Source organism: Sapajus apella, unplaced genomic scaffold (assembly GCF_009761245.1).
Source record: "Sapajus apella isolate SASKATOON/1434 unplaced genomic scaffold, GSC_monkey_1.0 scaffold38, whole genome shotgun sequence".
NCBI classification, from domain to species: Eukaryota; Metazoa; Chordata; class Mammalia; order Primates; family Cebidae; genus Sapajus; species Sapajus apella.
In genome coordinates, this window is record NW_022436978.1 from 11,893,228 (window position 1) to 11,910,330 (window position 17,103).

Consider the following 17,103-nt stretch of genomic DNA (forward strand, 5'->3'; position numbering starts at 1 on the left):
CATTTTAAATTCTTGGAGGCTGACAGAGTGCATTATGTAGCAAGCTTTCTCATTTTTCCACATTAACACATTCCTTAATTCTATCTCTTGCATATAATATGTTCCCTGTTACTACCAACTCTATGTCTTCCCTTTCTGAGCACAGAGGAAAGACTGACTTTTGGAGGCTGGATCCAATTTCAAGCTAAAAGAAAAAAAAAAAAAAAAACTCCAAGAAAACTGCTTTAAAGGAAAGGGCTTATGCAGTGCAGAAGAGATGTCCTCCAGCCTAATTCCCAGATTTTACAGAAGCATTATGCGGCTTAGGGACTGAAGAAGCATGATTACTTTTGGTTAATGAAACCAACTTTATTTAATCAAGATGGCTATAACCCTAATTTCAGATTTTATCTGTGACCTACAGGCTTGTGAGGCCATAGTATCAGCGTATTGAGTTTAAAGAAATTCAAGTTCAGTATAGCTATATGAAAACAGCATAGCTGTTCTCCCTTCTCATTCCATCCAGATGCTTCTGGAAGCAGTTAGCTTACCACATCTTAGCTATCAAGCAAACTTTATTATTCAAATTTATTTTGTTTGTCCAAAATCATATGATACCCTCTCTCAAGCTGATCTCTTGATCACTGTGAAAGATGATATTTAGTACATTATTTATTGTGAAATGATCTCTGATTGATCCAGATGAAGTATGTGTTTGCATGTTGTAAAGGTTATTAAATAGTAGTAATAACTGTTTAATTCCAGAGATGTTGAAACATGGGAGCAGCTTTAGGACAGCAAACACTGTGTGTGTATGTGTGGGTGTGTGTACATATTTGTTTAGTTTGTACATGTGTACATTGATATTTCAGGGAATTGTTGCAATTGAGAGTGTGAATTAGATCTAAAGATACTTAGAGGCTGGCAGTGGTGGCTCACACATGTAATCCCAGCACTTTGAGAGGACGAGGTGGGTAGATCACCTGAGGTTAGGAGTTCTAGACCAGCCTGGCCAACATGGTGAAACCCCATCTCTACTAAAAATACAAAATTAGCTGGGTATGGTGGCACATGCCTGTAGTCTCAGCTACTCGGGAGACTGAGACAAGGGAATCGCTTAAACCTGGGAGGTGGAGGGTGCAGGGAGCTCAGATTGCACCACTGCACTCCAGCCTGGGTAAGACAGAGTGAGACTCCATTTCAAAAAAAAAGAGAGAGAGATACTAAGAGATTCTGATAGTTCTTCCTCAGAGAAGAAAAGGGCTTATCATGAAGTAGATGAATTGAAAATATTTTAGATAAGATAGACTAGTGCCAAGTGGGAAAAGAGTGTAATTGAGAGAACTGTTAGTTTACTTTGGTTCCCTAGAAACATTGGGCTCTAAAATTCAGACTATCATAAAACTGTATAGTCCTTTCAGGGTAAGAACTATGGATTTCTTGCATCTCCACTGTGATGTGAATGCTGAAAAGTTCCTTTTCTAATGATACCATTCCAATGTTGAGACTGAGTGAAACAAAGAAAGATTAGCAAATTCTATCTCTTTGAAAGGAAAGGGATCATGGAAGTAACATTTCCAGGGCTTTTTAAAAATGAAATTCAATACACAAATTATGACATTCTTTCCATAATGTACCCAAAGTCCAGTGACTAAGAATCTAAACAAGTTTTATGATGTAAACTAATTCAAACAAATTGGTCCTGAACAAATATGCTATTCCTTGGGGTTTGATCAAACTCAAGAAAAGAGTAAATAAAAATATACTTTATAAAATTGGGCATTATACATAAAAGGGAGGTATCTAATCAATTATAGGTAAAGAATATAAAGGTAAATAACAGATGCATTGAGCACTGATGAAGAACATGAATTTTGGCAATGTGGTTTTGCTACATTACAGATGTTTGATTTGAAACACGTTGCTTAAACTTTTTAAGCCTCAGTTACCTCATATGGGGAACAGAGATAAAAATATTTAACATGCTATATTGCTGCATGAGAAAATGAGATGTATATAAAGATTTAAGTACAGTATGTGGTGGGTACTGAATAACTGGTGGGTAATGGTTGTCACTATTCTAAGCTAAAGTGGTCAAAAGTGAAATTCACATCCTTCTGAGAATAAGGAGCCAAGGGACATACACAGAGGAGCATGGTTCAGTTCCTGAAGCCTCAGCGCTCACGTAGACTTAGAATTATTTCTCAAACAATTTCATGGTCTCTTGATTTTTCTAACAAAAGAAAAACTAAATCACTGCACAGAAATTTATACAGTGATAAATCCTTACTATTCCACAATAAGATTCATTGTGGTTTATGCATAGTATCCAAATTCTTCACATGGCTCGCGGCTCTAATTTTTAGTATCAGATTTACATACCATGGTGGCTATTCCCCAAACCACCACAGAGACGGTTTCAGACTTAGAACCCGTGACCTTATTAAGGGTATAGAGTAATTTACCATCAATGCCAGTTTGTAATTACAATCATCTTTTGCTGAAATGTATATACCTAAGAGGTCTTAATGTTTATCAAGGAATATTCCCTAGAATAGCAAAGGTAGCACATTCTTTGAGAGATCAAATCTGTGACGTTACGCCTTATCTTCTCCTAAGTGATCAGAACATATCCTCAATGCTTCTTGTTTTTGATTAAAAGATAACTACAGGAAAAAAAAAAACAAGTGTCATAATTTCAAAACAAATGCTATAATCAGACTTCTCACACAAAATCCTATACGGATATTTCCCTTCCAGCAGCTCTCTTGTGTGGCTTTCCTACTCGGGGTGACTGAGAGGTCTAAAATCCTTCCATCTAGTGGCTTAGCTGTCCTGTAGGGCCTCAAAGGCTTCCTCTGGGTCCTCTCTACCCAGCCTATGGTGAAGAGAGGCGAGGAGAAGGGAGAAGAAAGGGGGGAAAGAAAGGCAAGTAAAGGATTGTATGATAATTTTAGGACCATACCTGGAAGTAGCCCGAAGCACCCCTGCCTGTATTGCATTGGGTAGAGCCAAGTCTCAGGCCATGCCTAACTTCAAGAGAATTTGAAAAAATATAGTTAACTGTGTCCAAAAGGAAAATAAAATAGTTTTTTGAATGTCCAGCACTGTTTCTCACCCAGTGCTTCTCCGGTTGGGTACAAGAATTGTTGAGTTCTTAGATTTTGTTTTGTTTTGGGTTTTAGACAGTACTTTTGTTTTTTTTTAAAAACGGATGCCTTTTATATGAATATGTACATGTATGTTTGTCTGTATGTATGTACATACAGTGACTGGAACTCTGAGAAGCAAGCTGAATTAACTCTTTGCCATTTATTTATCCCCTTCTTCAATACTCCCTCCCAAGAAACCAAGGCTCTCAGATTTGAGAGAAGTTTGGGAAGATATAAGGATAATCTCCAACCAAGGAAAATATATCAGAAACTGTGGTGTACATCGGTAAGAGATACAGTCTTGAAAAGGAGGCCTCTAAGTCACAACCAAGTCACTCAAACATTATTAGGATGGACCGAAAAGAAACTTCTCAGAATTTCCACGCAATTGGTCTACAAACATACACTTTAACAAATCTCTGTCAAAACAAGATTTTTTTTTTCTGTACTTATCCTTTGATATTGATATTTCTGCATTATTCCCTGTTATATTCTGTTCTTAGGCAATGAGTCTACACCATGTGATGGAATAATTTCTGGAACAATTGCTAAAACCTAATCTCTGCATATGTCTCTGTAAGCTTTCAGGACAAGTAGAGCTCCAGGAACACTCAGAATATGGCCACTTTCCCAAATGCCATGGCAGAGAATAAGAGAACTTGAAGGTGGAAGACTTAGAGGCTTAATAGTACCTTTCCTACAGTCCACCTTATGAGGGTTCTGTGGGGGCTTACCTCACACACAGACACACAGACATACAATTCCACTTACCTGGTGTCTTTAACTCATCTAATAATATGGCACTGAGTATCAGTGAATATCACATATAAAATGAAGAGTTGGAAATCTTACTTTGTCCAAATTACTTTTAGGTTTCAGATGTATCAAGGATAAATAGAAACTATTAAAAACATACTTGGGAGAGAATGAAGACCAGGTTTTAATCACTCTCTCCATACTGGACAAAAACTTGTTTACTTGATCAAACATTTTCTAATTAGTGATTTGTAAAGCCTCTTAGACTTAGAAATTGATTTGCTACTTATTTTATTATATTATTCTTGACTTATTGAAATAATATTCAATTATAAAAGTTATGAAAGCATCAATTATAATTATGAAGAGGGGTATAAAGTTATTCACAAAATATACACCTAATATAATGTTGTAAGTTTAACAACTGGATCAGACTTGAACTTGTTATTTAATCGTTCAACTGTGGTATATATAAGTCAAGCTTCAGTCTTTTCAAAATTCAAAATCAAATAAATTAGGGAGATGTGAAGCTTGACTTTCTGATGTTAAAACTGAATCCGTTCATTGGAGGTGAAGTACATTTGAGATTACTTCTTAAACGTTTGGAATAAGGTGAACTCGTTTCACATGAAGAGAACTCAGCTCCGGAAAATGAACTATTTATCCAAAAACTCAAGGACCAAAGGATGCTATCAAAGCCTAGTTTTCTCTCAGCTCAAAACCAGATGCTCACGTGTAGATTGTTTACACAAGCTCTGATAATTGGGCTCTTCCCCACTGTTGAAACAAATTAGTAGTTTGTCCATTGACTCGGTAAACATTTACCGAGTACTATGATTTGCCAGACAGGGTGTTAAGTGTCAGAAATACAGAGAATAAATAGAATGCTATAAAAGCCAAAAGGCAGAGGTGCAAATGGAGATGAAGTGGCCATAAAGCCTATTTTGAGGTTTTTGGATTTCAATCCATATTTGACTATAAGCCAAATAATCAGGAATTCCAATCTTGACCTCTCTCTCTATGCTATACTGGTCTGGGAGAATTCTCAGGCAAAACTAGCTCTTTCTTAGAGCTTTAAGATGTGGCAATAGTGGAATTTCCCAGCACCCCTGAGTTCATAAACAGACCTCCCCAAGTCACTTAACGTCTCAGATGTTTTCAATGGCTCCCTGTCAAGACTGAAGTCCAAACTCAACGGCATGGTTTTGAAAACGCCTAATGATCTCACCTTAAACTAGTCTCAGAATAAAACAATTCATAGCCCCATCTTCATTTCTGAAATAGTCCTCACATCTTATAGTCTCTCTTTGCTTACTGTCTTTCAATCTGAAACACCTTTCCATATTTTTTTACTTATTGCTGTGATCTGAATGATTGTGTCCCCCATTCTCACCCTGCCAAATCTGTATGTTGAAAGCTAACCCTCAAGGTAATGATAGTAAGTGGTGGGGTTTTGGGGAAGATATTAAATCATCACTGTCTCTCCTCATGAATGGGATTAGTGCTGTCGTAAAAGAGGCCTCGAAGACCTGCTATGCCTTTTTCACTGTGTGAGGACAAAATGAGAAGGTGCCACTTATGAGAAAGCTGGTGCTCATCAGACATAAAATCTGCTGGTGCCTCGATCTAAGACTTTTCAGCCTCTAGGGCCATGAGAATTTCTGTTGTTTATAAACCACCCAGTTTATAGTATTTTGTTATGGCAGTCCTACTGGACTAAGACTTATTAATAGCCTAGCTGATCTTTATTTCTCACCTCAGAATATTTCAGAAAAGTTTCTTATTCCTTTCCAGTCAGAAACGTCTTCCTCCCTACTTCTGTGACAAACTGACATCTGTTACCTTGTGCAGTAGTTAGTTGTTTTCATGTCTGTTTCCCTTCCTCATAACTGAGGACAGGGAAATGCATTGTTGTACCTCAGTGTCTACCACTGTGCCTATTGCAGTGTTTGTGCAAGGTATGTGCTCAATATAAGCACATCAATTTTAATTGTTCTGTGTTTTCCTTCTCTAGATTCAGTACTGAAACTTTCCAGAAGAAGGTCAGTTCAAGTCCTGCCTACCATTTAGCTACCATTTTTCTTCAAGTGACCTCCAGACTTCTTCCACATTTCTCCTTCAAACTTCGCTCTTCTCTGTCCACCCACCAAACCAACCTAACAGCTTCCGATCACAGAAGTTGCATCCATCTACCTTATCTCTTCCTCATATTCTTACTCAAGCCCATACAAGGCACATAACATCAATGTAAGAATCCAGCTAGTATAAGATAATAAAAAGTGTATGGGCCTAACCAGCGACATTATTCCCATAGGAAAGAAAACAGGTTATACTTTTTATTTATTTATTTATTTATTTTTGACACGGAGTTTCGCTCTTGTTACCCAGGCTGGAGTGCAATGGCACGATCTCGGCTCACCGCAACCTCCGCCTCCTGGGTTCAGGCAATTCTCGTGCCTCAGCCTCCTGAGTAGCTGGGATTACAGGCACGCACCACCATGCCCAGCTAATTTTTTGTAGTTTTTAGTAGAGACGGGGTTTCACCATGTTGACCAGGATAGTCTTGATCTCTTGACCTCGTGATCCACCCGCCTCGGCCTCCCAAAGTGCTGGGGTTACAGGCGTGAGCCACCGCGCCCGGCCCCAGTTATACTTTTTAAATTGTCAGAGCACTGCAGGCTGCCAGTTATAATGGTACCACGACAACACAAGGCAAGATACTATCCTGACAATTCACTGAATTTCTCCATTCTCTACCCATTTGTTTTCATTTTTCCTCTATCTGGAGCACTTCCAGATTTATCTATTAAGCCCCTCTCTTCGTCAAAGCCTGGAGCCAATGTTACTTCCTCCTTGAAATGTCTCCAACCCTCCAGATAAAATTTATATTTTTTCCCATCTTCCTGTTGCACCTTTTAACAATCTAGTGTACCACTCATCACATCAGCCTTGTCTTATTCATGTTGTCATTGTCTACCTCACCCAGCACAGAACCTTGCACACATAAACCCTTGAAATCAACTGTTAAATTAAATGCACACCTCTCGTATACCTCCTCTGAATAGTAGCAACCAGGTTCTTGGCCTAAATTCCACAAGGCTGGTTTCTGAAAAGCAAATTGTGGATGGGAAAAATCTATGTTATAAATGACTAAGTAATGGTTCCTGGCTCAACAAGAAGAACAATGGCAATATCAAGGTCAGAAAATCTTATCTTTGACAACAGATGACTCCTACCATATTGCCTTTGACATGGGCACTGTAACCAATGTGTCTATATACTATTTCAAACTCTCCAAGAGAACAGAGAGGCATTATAATTGATGAAAACACTCCTGATATTGGACTTATTTACAGTTTTTGGAGAAGAGAAAGGCAGTTTGATGAGTGTGCTGTTAAAACTCTAGGAACTTGGCAGCAGTCAGTGTACAGGAATTCCCCCAGCTCTGCATTTTTTAACACTGCTGTGATTTGTAGACATCACTATTTAATGAAGCACACAGCTGTGTAAGATGAGCAGGAGGTGGAGTTTGGCAATGAAGGGCCAGCAGGAAATCTGGCAACCCATGTCATCTGGAATTTCCCTGACTCTGTTGAGTCACCCCTCCTTCCATCACCCTCCTCTAGATCAACCTTCAGGCACTCTCTGAGATGACCATTTTAATCACATAAATAACTGTGTAGAGAAATTGCAGTGTACGTCATGCACTTTAACACATCTTTAGCAAGTATATTTTTGTAAGTCCAGGAACTATATTTGGACAAACCAGCAAGATAAATTAAGAAATGATCCAAAACTTCAACTAAAACAGTAATGGAAACATTGAAGGAAGCTAAAAAAAAAAAAAAGTCTATTTGGTTAACATTATAAATTACATATTTTAATTAATATCCCTGCCCTTTTCTATTTTAATTGCTAACATGTTTCCAAAGCAGGAATCTGAAAGGAGGAACCAAGTGGTGTCCTGTAAAGCTGAGTTTTGTAGCTGAGTTCAAATCCTAGCTCAGTCACATATTGATTATAAGATTCAGGCAAGTTATATTGCCTCTTTCAGCTATATTTTCCTCCTCTACAACATGGAGATAATATATATCCCCTAGACCTGGTAGGAGGGTTGCCTGACAATGTATACTTATAAGGGACACAGTGAAGGTATGTTTTCTCTTTTTCTTTTCTCTCCCCATGCCTTTCCCTAACACATACACAGACTTCTATGATTTAATAGCATAGTCCAAGTCTAGTGAAACATGGACCATTTTTGAACACATAATAAATTCAAATAATTACTTGACATCTGGAGTGTCACACAACACACTATTTTTGCTATTACTAAGTAAATGGTATGGTTACAGTGTCTTTAAATAACTCAAAACATTTATTGATAAATATGTTTATTCATTTATAAAATATTCCTATAAAGTATAAACAAGGTAATGCATGTCCATCTTTTCACTGAAGGAAAAGTGAGCAAAGGTTAAGTCATAAATCCATCTTCAAAGGAGAACTACAATCCTGAGTTATATATCCCTTACTGTAGCTTATCCAACTTATATTGCCTCTCATGTATGCCTCCTAAAGGGTCTGCTCAGGAATTATATATCAGAGAACAGGACTAATAATTTGCAGAAACATTTATTAAGGACAGTATAAAAGTAAAAAGAAACTGTAATTCTTTAAAAAAGCAAATAAAAAAGTTATCTTTACTACGTTTTCCATTAAGAATAAATAACATAAAACTCTCTTAAAGACAGATTTAACATAAAAATGAAGGAAAATTAAAGCTGTAATATTATACTTTGGTTTCGGATTTTTGGCTCTAATGTGGAAAAGAATGCAAAAAAAAATCATAAACAGGACAACAGAATGATGAAAGGATTAGACAGGAATATAACCTTAATGTTTGTTCTGTGAAGCAAAGCTATAATAAATTTACTAATTCAATTTTTTTGGAAAAAAAAAAAAGCTATTTAGGGGGCTGGGCGCGGTGGCTCAAGCCTGTAATCCCAGCACTTTGGGAGGCCAAGGCGGGTGGATCACGAGGTCAAGAGATAGAGACCATCCTGGTCAACATGGTGAAACCCCGTCTCTACTAAAAATACAAAAAATTAGCTGGGCATGGTGGTGCGTGCCTGTAATCCCAGCTACTCAGGAGGCTGAGGCAGGAGAATTGCCTGAACCCGGGAGGTGGAGGTTGCGGTGAGCCGAGATCGCGCCATTGCACTCCAGCCTGGGTAACAAGAGTGAAGCTCCGTCTCAAAAAAAAAAAAAAAAGAAAAAAAAAAAGCTATTTAGATTCAGAATAGAAAACCATCATAGTAATTTGTTCTAAAAGCAAACAAAATCATACCAAAAGGGGAAAGTAGTAATTTATTTAATATTGTGTCTTCCTTGTTCTCAAAAAAGCTGAGTAATAATTACATGCAAAAATTCATATTTCAGCTGATATACATTTAAATGATATACAAGAAAAATAATAAATCATAAGATAATGGATTAAAGTGAGATGATGAAACAAAACAGCAAAAACAAGAATGAATTTACGTCAGTATGGGGGATAATACTGAGGCATACCATAATAAAATCTATTTCACGTATGCAAGAGGATTGATTTTGGTGGAAACTGTGAAAAAACAAATTGACACTCTAAAATTCTTGAACATAAGGTAAGGGTTCTTAACTCTAGTGTTCTAACAGTGTCTCTGAGCCATGAAGCAATGTGTGGGTATAAAGAAGTCTATGAGGAATCATCATATTTTAAGTCTTATAAAAAATGAAAAATTTCCTTCCTTTGCATATATTTTTTAGTAGTTTAGGCAATGTTCATTACAGATTCTAGTAGAATAGTGGATAATGACAGAATTAATGAATGAAATCTGTGTCTCAGAGTGCCAGGTAGTTTTAGGAGTTCAAGACCCTGCCCAGTCTACTCTTAAAACACTTATACACCTGTAATCCCAGCACTTTGGGAGGCCGAGGAGGGTGGATCATGAGGTAAGGAGATCGAGACCATCCTGGCCAACTTGGTAAAATCCCATCTCTACTAAAAATACAAAAATTAATTGGACGTGGTGGCAGGCACCTGTAGTCCCAGCTACTCAGGAGGCTGAAGCAGGTGAATTGCTTGAACCTGGGAGGCAGAGGTTGCAATGAGCCGAGATTGCACCACTGCACTCCAGCCTGGCGACAGAGAGAGGCTGTGTCTCAAACAAAACAACACAAAACAAAACAAAACAACAACAAACCCTTGCATGGTTGCATGTGCTTCCCTTTATAGCCTGTCCCTTCACGGTCAGCAAACATGCTTTACAGGTCTATTTATGTCAGGTACCACCAGCCACTTGGGCATGCCATCTCTCAGTAAGGATATGTCATTTGAGGTTTTCCTCAGAAATTAGATGCATCCATTCCAGAGAAGAAATTAATCCACCAAATTGAATACTGCTGTATGCCAATCATACTGATTAGGTGTTGGCACAACCTGTATAAAGACCGAACCAAAAATCAGACTGTAGATAACAAACAAATGAGAAAACAGAAAGATAGATTTTGGTTTCTTTCAAACTGTTGTTCACAAAACAACAGGTTGATTTCCTTAAGTCAGTGTATTTCTCATGACTACTACTACTGGCAGAGAAATTGTTTGCTGAAACTGGTTCCAAGTTTGAAGTTAAAAGATTGTACAAATTGAATTCAATGGTAGTAAACCATTTTTAAGCTCTAGATGTTGTCAAGGCTGCTTTAAAAGATGATTTTTCACTCTGCTGATTGAGATCATAAAAACAACTTAGTGGGCTACAGTCAGCTTAAGAAAATAAAGAAGGAATAAAAAAACCATAGATGACCCTGAAATGTAATAAAATGCAATGGAACAACATGGAATATATCAGATTTCACTGCATGTAATATGAACAAGTATTGTTTTATGAAAATTTGGGATTCATCTTATAGATATTTGTATGTCTTTATGTATGTATGTCTACAATGCACAATGCCACATAAACAAGAGTATTTTTATTATAGCTAGTGATCAAAAATATTGGCAAGTCACTCTAAAAAATAGTTGAGGTCCATTTTAAATTAACAAGAAATATACATAAGTAACTTTTTTAAGGTCTAAGTTTAGGTGATATATTTGCCTTATTGATGTTTAATTTGTTATATTTGTGGTTATGATAGTTATGACATTAGTATTAATATTTAGAATAATTTTGTTTTTAAAAGTAATCATTTTCTAAGATAATAATCTAAATTTCAAATTAGCAGCATTCTGATTAGGAAGCTTTACTATGAAATATGTAAGAGAGCAAAAATTTGATTATACTATATATATATATATCTCCTTATCCTCTGACACAGTAAATGCATGTCTAGGATTATCTCCAAAAGAAAATTAGTAAAACAACAAAAATATACAAATGTATATAGATAATGACTATAGATCTGTTAATAATAGCAAAGAGTATGTAATTCACCTATAATTCCACATAAAAATTTAGGTTTATAATATTCTGACAAATCTACGTAGTACAATATCATATACAGTAATTAAAATGATTACTCTGTGACAAATTCAGAAAAATGCATATATGATTCATTTAAGTAATGTAATTTTATCGGTGCTGTGATTACAGATATGAAAATATTATGCAGGCATCTAGCTAGAGTTTGGAAGGGAAAAGAAAAATAGAAATATTTAATTTGCTGAAATAATAAAATAGTAGATGCTTTTTAAAATAATTCCACGTTTAACTAGTATTATTATAAAACTATACTACTAAAACTGATCATGTCTTACTGTGGTTCTAAAATCCACCCCATGTTGACAACAGTTACCAGCAAAGCTAAAATGCTTCATCTGTATATATACTGCTAAAATCTTCTGAAAATGAAGTAGCGAAAGAATACTTTTAAGGAATCATAACAAAATAATGCAAGACGTGTTATACAATTTGGGGCCTTTCAGCATGTACTAGAAATTACACAAAATACTGAAGATTCTTTCCCCTGGATTTGGTCTATCTGGGCTTTCCATTGAAGTATCAGAGATCTAGCGTCAGAAGGACTCTTGCCTTAGGCAATGTTACAAGTCCTCTCTCTGGCTCTCCCTTATCTATCAAACAAAACTAGCGATAACCTGTGTCCCTTGGTCTTAGAGTTTTAAGTTTGCCTGGCTGATACGTAGGATATAGCAAATTCTGAATCTGATTTACTGGTACTCGATGGAAAAAAGTATCCCCGCATCAGATGTATTGTTGGATGTCACAAGATGCAGAGAGACCACGGCAGCAGATGGAAAGAGTCTCCAAGGAAAAAAAAAAAGGAATTAAGAATTAAGTTTACTGCCTAGTGAGATGGCTCATACCTATAATCCCAGCATTTTGGAAGGCCAAGGCCAGCAGATCACGAGGTCAGCTGTTGAGAACAAGCTGGCCAACAGGGTGAAACCTCGTCTTTACTAGAAATAAAAAAGTTAGCTGAGCACGGTGGCAGGTTCCCTTATCCCACGGGAGACTGAGGCAGGAGAATCACTTGAACCCAGGAGGCGGAGGTTGCAGTGAGCAGGGATTGTATCATTGCACCCCAGCCTGGGTGACCATCCGTCTCAAAAAAAAAAAAAAAAAAAAAAGAAGTAAGTCTACAATGGCAAGCTGATCTCTCTCTCTTTTTTATTTTTATTTTTTGCTTAAATAATGTTTGCTGTAATTGTCATACTGTTCAACAACTGTTTGTATTTGTGGGAGATGGTGGGCTGGTAGAGCTGAAACCAGAGGGCAATTATAAATTAATACAATGTAATATAAAGGTTTTCTCCGTACTTAACATGCACAATTCAAAACAGAGTGGGAGAATTCCATACTTTGTTAGACATGGTATCTGCATGGGAACTACAGAATTAATAAATTTTTCCTTAATTTGTAAATCAGGTCAACGTCAGCCTTCTTTTTGGATATCCCAGTCCCTGAAGTGTCACAGGTGCTGTTGAAGAGTACCTGGCATTGTGAATTCACAGTAGGCTGACACTTTCTCCCACATATAATGAGCAATTGAAAGTGGCAAATGATCTCCTTTCAGCTCTAAGCCAGTGTTCCTTTCTACCTTTTGACATACAAAAAGTCTTAAACACACCTGGAGAAGTCAGGGTATTCCCTTCAGAAGATTTTTCTTTATCAAAGGTCTTGAAAACAACAGATTCCTTTTAAGCATTCTAAATATAAATGCATATCTTACACTACACATGTTCCTTAAAACTCCATATGCTCTCCCATTGACCAGAGGTTCTGATCTGGGATGGGAGGTGGGCACTGTGTAGGTGAGAACGGCTGCTCTGTCCTCAGGGGCAACTTCAGGTATCATCAGGAAATGTTTTAGGCATTACCAACCATAAGCTAAATAACCATGAATTAAAAGAATTGAGTAAGAATGAAAAGAAAAAGAATTGAATAAGAATGAAAAGGAAAAGAATAAAAATGAAAAGCACTGAAATTAAGAAAAAACTCAAAGTTAGTCATTACTTGCTATGCACTAAACACTGGGCATTATCTCGTTTAAACTTTACACTAATCCTATAGCATAGGTCTATTATTATCCTCATGTTACATATGAAGAAACTGAGGCTCAGAGTGGTTAGGCAATTTGCTTGTAGGACATATCCAGTAAGAGGAGCTGAGGTCATACTCGTTCTGACACAAAGTCTAAGCTCTTAAGTCTATGCTACACGGCTTCTCAGATGGCTTGAGCACTGAAAACCCTAGGTTGTTACTTGCTAAATTAGGTTTTTAATGATGGCATGTTATCTATAAAAATATTATACAAACATAAAAAATATTAAGGAAAATCATATATCTGGGTAAATGTAAATTTAAAAATCATTGCATTTTACAAATATTTGGAACACGAGGTTTCTGTGATTTTTATGCTTCTCAAGAAGAAAGAAAGTGATAAACCACCTGTAGGCTTTTTTCTAGCTGGCTAGCCAGATTTACAGAAATTTATCGAAGTTTTTACGGATGAGAACTTTTAGCCTATTTTATTCATTTTATTCTTTCAAATATTTCTAAAAGCATTTTCTAGTAGCCAGCACTGTGCTAAGCTCTAAGAAAACCAAATTCAGTGAGTGTCCGAAGTGTGAAAAATTACATACAATTTAAAAGTATGCCGGTAACCCATTCTGCCGAGGAATGTTTATTGAGAGTGTGTTCTGTGCTGAGAACTGTGCAGGGCCCTGAGGAAATAAAGCTCTGTGCAAAAGAACCTTGTCCTTCCTTAAATTTATAGCCTAGTGAGGAACAGACATTAACCAAGCACAGTAATTGCTCTCATAGAACTTAGACAATTGCATGAAGCAAAAAATAGAGGGTACAATGAAAGGACGTATCAGGGGAGCCTAAGCCTGATATCAAGGTATGTTTCCCTGAGACACTGATGTTTAAAGTGAGATCTGAATGACAGGTAGATGTTATCTAAGTGGTGGATTATCTAGAAAGCTGGAGAAACGACTTTGTAGCCTATGGGTGGCTTCACGAAGGAAGTAATGAAAATTGAGACTTGAAAAGTTAATTCAGTATCACCATGTAGAGAACCAGAAAAAGAACGTTGTGGGAAGAAAAATAGTATAAACCAACATCACCTTACTACTTAACCGTTTAGGTTGGAGCAGGATAGCCACACGCATATACACACACTATTGCATATGGGCAACCTTACTCTTCTCCCACTGTTTTAGCTCTTATCATCTGGCCTATTGCACTGGGCTAGCTGAAGTGGAAGCAGTATCTGGTTAGTTAAGTAGAAACGGGATATGTATGTCTTGGTTGTCCAAATGTGAACCCAAAGAAATGTTCTTTGGGACAGGGAAAAACAAAGTGTCTTTAATTTACACTAAAGCGTAAGTGATTAGTATAGGGTCCTTTCTAGTAAGTGAATTTTTATTAGAGAACTTGAGGCTGTCTCCCTGATTGTTGACTTCCCATCGGAGGCCAGGATGAGGTGGTAGAGACTCATGTTTTGGCCTCAGCTTTTCTAACAACTCACCGTAGAACTCTGAATAAGTCACGATCACTTTCTTAGCTTCTATTTGTTTGTCTTTAGAGAAAAAGGATACAAGTGACATTGCTCTAAATTCTCCTATAGAATATTGACAATGCCGTGACCAAAATATGGGGTGTTTGTGCACTTTCTGGCTCTTCTCTGTATTCGTATATAAGGATCTGGATTTAGAAAACTGCTTTTATTTGAAGTTCCAATGACTGCCTTCGACTTTTTCTTTCAATCTCATCTTATACAAACCCTACTCACACTGGCAGCCACTTGCCTTTTCTTTCTTTTCAATAGAAAGATCTATGGATTGGGTCCCTAGAAAATAGTAGCAGGGAGAGGGCTATCTATCTATCTATCTATCTATCTATCTATCATCTATCTAACTATTTTAGGTAAGGTCTCATGCTCACCCAGGCTGGAGTGCAGTGGCATGATCTGGGCTCTCTGCAATGTTCACCTCCAGGGCTCAAGCGAGCCTCCTGTCTCAGCCTCCTAAGTAGATGGGACTACAGGTGCATGCCACCACACTCAGCTAATTTTTGTATTTTTATTAGAGGCAGGGTTTCACTATTTTGCCCAGGCTGGTCTCAAACTCCTGAGCTCAAGCAATCTGCTGGCCTTGGCCTCCCAAAGTGCTAAGATTACAAGCATGAGCCACAGTGCCCAGCCTGAGAGAAGTTTATGAACATAGAATGGGATTTGTAGTTAGCCCTGGTCCCAGTTCTGACTGCACACTCATCAGCTGGCTGGGAGCAAGTCCTTAAGCTAGCCTGGTTTTTCCGATCTGCAAAATGGAAATAACAATGACACCTACCTTGCAGATTCAAGAGGATTAAATGTGATAATACATATAAGGTACATAGCAAAATATCTGGCCCACATTGCCTGGGTCAGTGCCTAAAACCCGCTGTGAATGATGTGATTTATTAATTTCTTTATACGTATGTTATTTCCAATAATGTCAATGGTGCTTTAAGATAAAACTTATTTCAGCCACTTCGCAGAAGCAGAAAAGGAGCATGAAAGACATTTAAGTTTCCCAGGATCACATTTCATATGATGGAGGTAAGACTCAAATTCATGTCTGCACTAAATTGTGCCCTGCTCAATCCTGAATTATTACCTTTTACAAAACAGGGTAGCAGCAGCCCTGGTAGCCTTCTGCGCTGCTCAGTCTCAACTTTTCCCTCTGGCTGTGTCCTGTGGCATGTGCCCTGCTCATTACAGCCTTGGCAGAGCCCAGGCTGCTTTGCCTGGGACCCAGGCAGCAGAGGAAACATTCGGAATGCACCACAGCCAGACTCCTACTTATCTTTTGAAGGAGTAAAGAATTTAAGGCTGTAGGGAAGAGATGACTTACCAATCAAACCTCCTGTCTACAAGTCAAAGAACAATGGTGAGATAATCTATGACAGCAAGGAAAAAGCTCCCTAATACCCTAAATCCCAGAGAAGCCCCTGGAGGGTTTCAAATTTGAATCATTTTGGCTTAGAAGGAAGTTAGTTTCAAATGAACCTTTGGAAAGTTGAGATTCATTGTCAATAAATCTTCCCTGCAGTTTCTGTCTGATGTTTCACATTCAGTTAAAACCTTTAATTCCCTCAGGGAAGCTACTAAAACAACAAGAGGCCCACTAGAAGCTTAGTTACTAACCCACCAAAGCAGCTCCAGAACCAGAAAACCCTCAAGGGCTAATTCAGCAGGACCCAGACTCTGCTACAGGCGTCCAGGGTGAGTTTTAGGAGTACTTCGGCCAACTCAATACTAGTAGGGATGCCTCAGATAATGCCTTAGACTCCCTAAGATAATGCTTTTACCCTCAGGAATTTCAAGCTTGCAGAAAAGTTGCACATTTAATTTATTAAGGGTAAATTGTGTATGTGGTGTTCATCTACATGGAAAAAAAAAGAAAAAGAAAGAAAAGATTAGAAGCAAAGAGAGGTCCTTCAGATTTGAAGACTACATTCAACTAATCGTACTGAACATGAGGTGAAAACGTGTCAGATGTTATCACCTCTGCTTCAAAGAATAGGAAAGTACAGTGACAATGAGTAATCCATCCCAGGTCACTTATCTAGTCAATGATAGAAAAGAAATGGAGCTCCATATCAGAATATTTTAACTTTAGGCCTCTTTGCCCCGGACCATGTGAATTTTTGAAATTTTTCCCTCCATTTTC

General features: G+C 37.6%; 1 protein-coding gene and 1 long non-coding RNA gene across 6 annotated transcripts in view; both read right to left on the reverse strand.

Moving 5' to 3' along the window:
- Positions 1-17,103, reverse strand: part of TP63 (tumor protein p63) — a 267,301-nt gene that overhangs the window by 181,353 nt on the left and 68,845 nt on the right. The window lies entirely within an intron of this gene.
- On the reverse strand, positions 6,093-8,848 carry LOC116564870. The gene is made up of 2 exons (XR_004275139.1): positions 6,541-8,848; positions 6,093-6,219 (listed from the first exon to the last, which is right to left on the reverse strand). It is a non-coding gene; the product is annotated as an uncharacterized LOC116564870 (long non-coding RNA).